This window comes from Dipteris shenzhenensis, chromosome 22 (genome assembly GCF_047967505.1).
Source record: "Dipteris shenzhenensis isolate YYH24624 ecotype China chromosome 22, Dip_SZ_1.0, whole genome shotgun sequence".
NCBI lineage: Eukaryota > Viridiplantae > Streptophyta > Polypodiopsida > Gleicheniales > Dipteridaceae > Dipteris > Dipteris shenzhenensis.
The window spans coordinates 32,477,991-32,485,750 of record NC_141617.1 but is presented as its reverse complement, the minus strand read 5'-3'; positions in this window follow the sequence as shown (position 1 = coordinate 32,485,750).

The following is a 7,760-nucleotide window of genomic DNA, read 5'->3' as shown; positions in this document are numbered from 1 at the left end:
TGCCGGCCGCGGCTTTGACGGAAGCGTCTTTCTCAGCTATTTTGGCGGTGATGACGTGAGAGGCTCAATTTGGTGACGTGAAAAGGAGGGCCCGCTAAACATAGTGGTTACCGCTAGATATAGTGGTGCCTACGTGGAGCCCAGTCGGATTTGCTGATAAAAGACAGTACGACAAACACACGCGCGCCTGCTGTCGTGTCCAGGACGTGGCTCCTGTCAAAGGTGGGTCCCACGTCGAGCTGTACGTACACGTGGACGTGTTGTACAGGGGATGTGGTTGACAGCGGGGCCCTTTTATATTCCGCACCTGCTTTCGTGTCGTTGACGTGGTACGATCGTGTTCGGGACAGCATCACAGGGTTCGTGGACCCCCCTCTTATGGGTCCACGTAACGCTGTGCATTAGCGTCATTTTGGACCTTTTTATTATTTAATTGTGAATGGCGGGCGGGGCAAGCAATGAGCAAGTGTAGCGTGGCAGCGTGGCACCTGTGGGTGGGGTCCACGTGGCAGAGAATCCAAGTCAGCGTGCACCTTGAAGCAATCGTCCGAAATTGAGCTGAACGAAGCGTACAAATGACAAATTGTTTTTTTTTAAGACATTATATCCAAATAAAAAATGCTCTTCAACATGCCGAAATTTCAAGGTGGGGTGGAACTATTTTTCTTTTGTCTTGAGTCTCTCTTTTTTGGCCTCACGGTCTTAGTGAGTGTTCATTTTGAAAAGCTAAAATGATTTTGTGGGATTTTATTAGGGGAAAACTAAAATAGGGGGTTCCTTTAAATTTACACGTCATGCCTAATGAATGTTATTCATCTTTTTCCCCCAAGGTGGGCATAACACTAAACATAGCAAAGATGGAACATACCCATGCAAAAGAATGCAGTTTTTAATGTGGGAGGGAACTTGGAAGGCCATATCTCTAATATTTTGAGAGCTTTAAAAACTTCATGGTGTGATTTTGTATGTATGTGTTTATACATATACACATATATACACACATATTTACATAAGTTCACCCCATACATACTTTTTTGGCGAAATCACATATATACAAACACACAAGTGCACCTGCACACACATACTCACACTCATATAACTACATGCAACATATATACATACATAAACACATTACATAACATTTCGTGTGAACAACACATATTCTCTCTTTTTTTTGTGAACAACACATTTCACCCTTGGGTTCTCCCTACTTGCTCATTATTTCTTGAGAATTTCTAAGCACGATGGGTCTGAAGGAGTGGATGTTTTGGAATAAATTAAGTAGAGTACCACCCCTACAGAGCTATTACCAAGCGTGCCCACTTGATGTATTTGATATGCAAGGCATCTTAAGGGAAATCTTGAGGTGGTGATATGTCTCAGATGCTCTCAAGATGGGGAGGTTACATATAGTATTCCTTCATAAGGAGGCTACTGCTCACCTTCCTTTATGATTTATAATAAATCTTTTCTTTCTTTCCCACCGTCCCCCCCCCCAAAAAAAAAGATGGGGAAGCTTAATCTTTCATCATTGGGAAGCTTCAAAAGCTTCCAGTGATAGAGAGAAGGCCATATATCTCTGATGATTCTCTTGCTCAGAAAGCTTCACAAAAAAACCGTCCAACTTCCCCAGTCGAAAATGCAATGAGGTTGAGGGGGCCATAGAAGACCTCAGAAAGCAGGAGAAGACACAACTTTCTTCTCGGAGGTCCACATGGGCTCTTGAGAACAAGTGCACATTCCACATGTGTTTCTCTCTCTCTTTCCCCATTACTTTGCCTTTCCCGAGCTAATCACCATGTAAAAATGGCCGCCAGCCTTGAGACCCTTCTACATTTGTATATATACATGCTGGCCACGTGAAAAAAGAGCAAGGTACCACCCACTTTGTCCATAAACTTTTCTGCAAGCTGCGCCCATCTCAACCGATTCTAGAAAACTGCATGACATTTAGTTGTTTTTGTGGCGCGTGCTCTCTGATAACCTCATTGCTTCAATTGTTTTTACAATAGGCAACTGCCTTCTCGCATCGCTTTTCTTTCGGCTTTCAATGGCCTCTCAGCTCTCAATGAGCTTCCCATCATCGCCCCACCAATGGCAGCACCCATTCCTCCTCCCCTACCTTGCTCTTCGTGCCACCTTTCCTCCCTGCCCTCGTGCTCCTCCTCTTGCTTCTTATCAACGTTACGCTCGATGCCCATTACGCCCGTATTCAAAATCTCCGATTTTGTCCGGTTTCCCATTTTCAACGATGCCCTGTTTTCGTTAACATATTGTAGATCATGCACGACATCCGGGTACTAGTAGGCCGGCGAACGACGCAAAGTGTAGCGGTCCCTTCCATTTTTCTGTTGTTTTTTAACAAATCTGATGAGGCTGTGTTGTTCCCAAAGTTTTGCACTCAAAGCCATGGCTACGAATCACAATCCAACCGGTTCGCATCTGAACTTGCGCGGACAATAATACCCACCTTCGGTCGGCGAAGAAATTACAGAACGTAAGGCTGTAACGTTTGCCGAGAAGGCGGTCGATTCAAGTGCTTGAACGAGCAAGTCTGTTAATCGAAAGTTGCCCTTTCAAGCCCAATCAGAACGATGGCTGAGGTTTTAACCCCTAATAAGTGTGAAAAGAGGTGGTGAACTTGTGATTGGTGGGCACCTACACTCACAGTGTGGATGATGGGAAAAGCGCAACACAGAATTTGATTTAAAAGAGTCGCAATGCACATATAGTGCACTCATAAATTTCGACAAACAATGAGTATGTTGAGATACCATCTTCCAAGGACATACTTATTTATACTTCCATAAATGAATGACAATGTAGAATGGACCTATGCAAAGGACTAGTAATCAATTCAACATGTGATGAGTCTAGTTCAAATACACCTCCGTAATGTCCTTATTTATACTTGCATAAATGAATGATAATGTAGAATGGACCTATGCAAAGGACTAGTAATCAATTCAACATGTGATGAGTCTAGCCCAAATACACCTCCGTATATCTCTGTATATATTTTAAATGGTGATGAATGTATTACCAATGTTGTATCCTTTTAGCATTAGCCCTTCAGAATCTGACTTGATTTTGGCCAAAATCCCTTATGTAGATTCTCTTCTTCCACCCAACAAGTTTTGGGTTCAAGGTATGAAGGTTTGGGGTTTTCCATATTTCAAGCATCTTATGTAGTTGTACAAAGAGCCCATGGGTACTTGAGGCTACGTATTGGGCCCAGTAGCATTCTCAAAGGAGGTTACTGTGTCCTGTCTCGCAAGGGGCCAACCCGTTTATTGAGGCAGAATAGGAAAACACAAAATCAAGAAGAAGAAGAAAAAATATTCTTTCTCTTTAGAGGGGGAAAAGGGTGACAAGACTCAAACAGACGAGTCAAAATCTTATTATTTTTTTCCATACTTTTAGAGGGGGGAAAGGGTGACAAGACTCAAGACAGATGAGTCAAAATCTTATTATTTTTTTCCATACTTGTAGAATATCCGTAGCCCTCTTGAAGCTCATAATTTCTAAGTTATACATAAAAGGAACTCAACAATTATTTAAGAATACTAGGCAACAAGATCAAAGGCTAGGTGTACTAAGTATCTACTTCTAAGAGAATTTTTATCTAATGAGGAGAGAGTTGGAAGGGTATTGGGGAAACAATGAGACTCTTATTAACATCCTTGTCTGATCTATGGCCTTTACCATCCCTTAAAGTGACATTTAAAATAATGCAATTCCTGAGCGTTGAAATTGAAATTCTTTGCAAATATACACAAATATAGTGCCCCTACGATACAAGAATTACATGCTTTGATTTTCAAGTAACGATATCATCATTACTCATCTTATAATAAGAGCACAAGCATTGCAAGTTTTGTTTTTCATTTTGTAAAGTAAATTAATTTAATTGCTTCTCAAAGTTATTGTCTAATTTCCATCCCACTTAGCAAACTTTTAATGCTCTTCTCTATCCTCTATCCCTATTATTTCTTTGTTATTAGCCTTGACCAGTAATCCTCTCTCTTCCCATTCCACTTAACAAACTAGCAATTTTCTTCTTAATGCTCTATCTCTATTATCAGCATTGTCCAAGCAATCCTCTCTCTTTTCATTTTTTGTAATAGAGATACTATTCCAAAAAACTTTTACAGATGGCCACCATGTGATATCCAAGCTTTCCCTCACTACTTACTCTGAACCACAAGGGTAGCTTGGAGTACCCTCATCCAATATATAGCCATGTATTTCTCCACCAAGTGATCTGACCATAAGGAAAGGACTATACTAGCTTTTGCATCAAGTATCAAGGCATTGCTTGTTAACCAGATATGCCACTAGCTTGTCCAATTGAAAAAATGAAAGAAGGTTGAAGAGTTTGGGTTATCCAAAAACCAAATTTTTAATAATTATTGGCCTATTGGTCAATGGAGTCCAAATGTGAGAAAAGAATTCCCACATCTTTGTTGCCATCTGGACAATATGCAAGACGCTTCCAAGCATGTAGTACAAAACACACAATTACCGAAAGCAATTTGCCACGTTCACAATTGGTCCCAATGGGCAGGCCTTCAACTAGCATGCGCAAAATGAACACCTTCCCTTCATATGGAATCTTAGACCAAGCCTTGCAAAAGTTTTTCCTTCCACCAAGCCCTATTCTTTTGGGTGTGCCATACTTGATTAACCTTCTCGAGGATCAAGTGCTTATCTTTTATCACCATATGGTACACTTGATTTGTTGTATATTGGACTATGTCCTTTGGCATTTTAAATTCCCAATCTAACCAAGGTTGCTAATCCTCCAACTAAGGAATATCACCAAATGATGATCATGCAACCCTTACCTTCTCCCATAACTTTGCAGAGCCAAAAATATTGTCGGATTTTTTGAAATGATAATTGACGGCTTCTAAGGGGTAACAAAGCATCCCAAAATTTTGCTAAACCAAACCAGCCATTCTATTGAATTTTGGATTCTCAACCAATTTGTCAAGACACTCTAGAAGGTAGGAAGTAGCCAGTACCTGACCTGCCATAGGATTCAATTGCAACTCTTGATATGAGGGCTTCCATTTAGTATCTGCCAACACCTCCTTCCAAGATGAGATCATCTAGTGAGAAAGGAGAGGTGAAGCCACCTCCTGATCACTACATCCCTTCATGTACCATCAATCCTAGTCTTACGATGCACACATGTGACCTCCTAGTCTTAGCAACAAGGAACTTCCCTTGCACATCTTGCATAAATGACGATGGCTTAAGATGAGATTTCATAGCAATCATGAGTGTTGTGGGGTGCTCACTATAAAACACACAAAATTCCTTATAGCCATACACCTGTCCAACCATTAAATGTTGTTTATGATCCATAGCACAAAACATATCACATCGATCTTGAAACATTGTATTCCACATGCAATAGTTCTTAGATAATGAACACACACCTTTGATATTCCAAAGAGAAATCTTCATAATCTTTCTAAAAAAAAGTCCAATTGGTGAGAGGTACCACCTTCAACCTCTCTTTCCTTAAACTAGGATGGGTAGGTAGCATCTCGGTAGCATAGGGATGTCTATAGTTTACCCAACATACTTCTTTCTCATGTCTACAAAACTGATGCTGTATAAATTGCGAAAAAAATTTTAAATAGCATTGCCGGTGTATGCTTCGTAAGAATTATAATTTAAGTGAACAGTCCCTTCTTAGAAGGAGGGAATAATAATCAAGGATAGTGTAGCTAGTACATGCTTTGTTAGAATTGTAATTCAAGTGAACGGTCCATTGTTTGAAAAGTGTAGTTTTTTTAATTCAAAAGAAGCCACAAGAGGAAAAATTCTGGCTATGAACTATCAACAAAGGTAGACAATAGCAAGTTAAAGAGAGTAAGAGGCAATAACGAGTATGCTTGGAAATTGGTAGCGCACACATATTGGAAGCACCTCAAGATATAAAAGTAAATGGTGTAAGAATTTACGTATATCTTTAGAAAGAAATTGCACATTTCTTAAGAACAAGCAATTAAATATATTTCTATCCTAGTATGCAACATAATTATTATAACCACACATAGTGTGGACAGGAAGGCAATGCGCTTTCTTCCCAAAAGAATTATAATCCAAGAGAATAGGACTTTCCTTGGGCATCCTGTTTGAAAAAGTCCTATATATTATTGTCTTAAAGAAGGCTTGAATGAAAAATATAGTGGATGCATAAGATAGTGACATATTACCTTGATGTGGCAATCAATTGCCAATCATTCTTGTACTCATATTGCAATTCAAGAAATTAGTATCCTTCATATACACGCCACATAAATCCTGTCTCTTAAATACTTTGGAGGAAAGGTTTGAAAATTCCCTACCAATTAGGACCTATTACTCAAAAAATAACATGGTCCCTAATTTGTAAGATCGCCTCACGCATTCAAATAATTGAGAATGGGGAAAACATGTGTCAGGGTGAACTAAAGGAGTTACTGTGCATTTGTGGATGCCCAACATTTGGAAATATGAGCCTCAAAATTTGGCCTTAACTAAGTGTGACTTGTATCAACCTTAGTGCTTCATGGGGTAGGTTAGGACATGTTCTTTACATGAGTTATAGTAGTAGCATAGGATTCTTTGGGATGCCAATACTTAAGTTCGTTCATTGAACTACCAAATCTAGCACTCTAGTTCAAAAGAGGGTCGATTCTAAGAGAGAATTTATATTTGTTATTGAATGGGCACCCACTTGAGCATTGTCTTCCTACTCTTTTGACCTTTGAACTTCCTGCCATCTTCTTCCTCTTGCTTTTCTTACACAATTTATGACAAAACATCATGCCAGGTCTTTTTCCTTTAAAAAGGAGGGACCCATTATGTGTAAGTGAAATTGTGCCAGTACGATGACTAGGATGCAACCAAAGTTCCCATTCTATGTTGATGATCTAGTCACAATGAAATAGTACAAGGCCATTCTAACATTCAATAGTGCTTCCCAAAGACCTCAAATCAAAGGAACAACATGCATGATGTTTCTCACACAAAGATTGGAAACATCGTAGTCAAATTGTACACCTAGGTCGAGGTTAGATTGCTAAATGGAAGGCACTCATAACCAATGTGACCGGCACTTTGGACAGGGATTTCATGATTGAAGATATTGGGAGATCCCATGCTAGTCATACAACATGTTTCGAATGGGTTTCAAACAAATACTAGACATTAAACTAGATAATGAGATCATACTAGCTCTTGGATTAAGAGCTCAATAACTAGTTTAGTCATGTATAGTTGGAGGATGTCAAAGCAAGAGGAGAATGTCATGGTCAATCACCTAGTGTCTCGAGCATTTTAGCTCCATTTTCAACTATATTCAAGCAATAATATTGTATAGCTTTGAAAGCTTTGTTAAGACGAATCATGGTATTGTGTGTTGGTGCTTTAGTTCATCTAGTAGCCCTTCATTTCATTTGGGTGTACAAGGTAATTTTCATTTCTAGATGATGGGATATCCATTTCTAGATGATTGGGCAAGGGGGGGGGGATGCCTTGTCTAGCCATTGCCATTTCTAGATGATGAGGGGGTGTTGCCTCTATTTAAATCATTATCCAATGAATGTTAGAAAAGAGAATAGCTCAATGAGGAAGAAGAACTCAATGTGGTATAAAGTGGAGAGAGAAGGCAAGCATGTTGCCACAATCCTATTTAATATATGATTCTCCAATCACGTTGTATCTCAACATCCCGGCCTCCCTTTCAAAACAAAATGGAA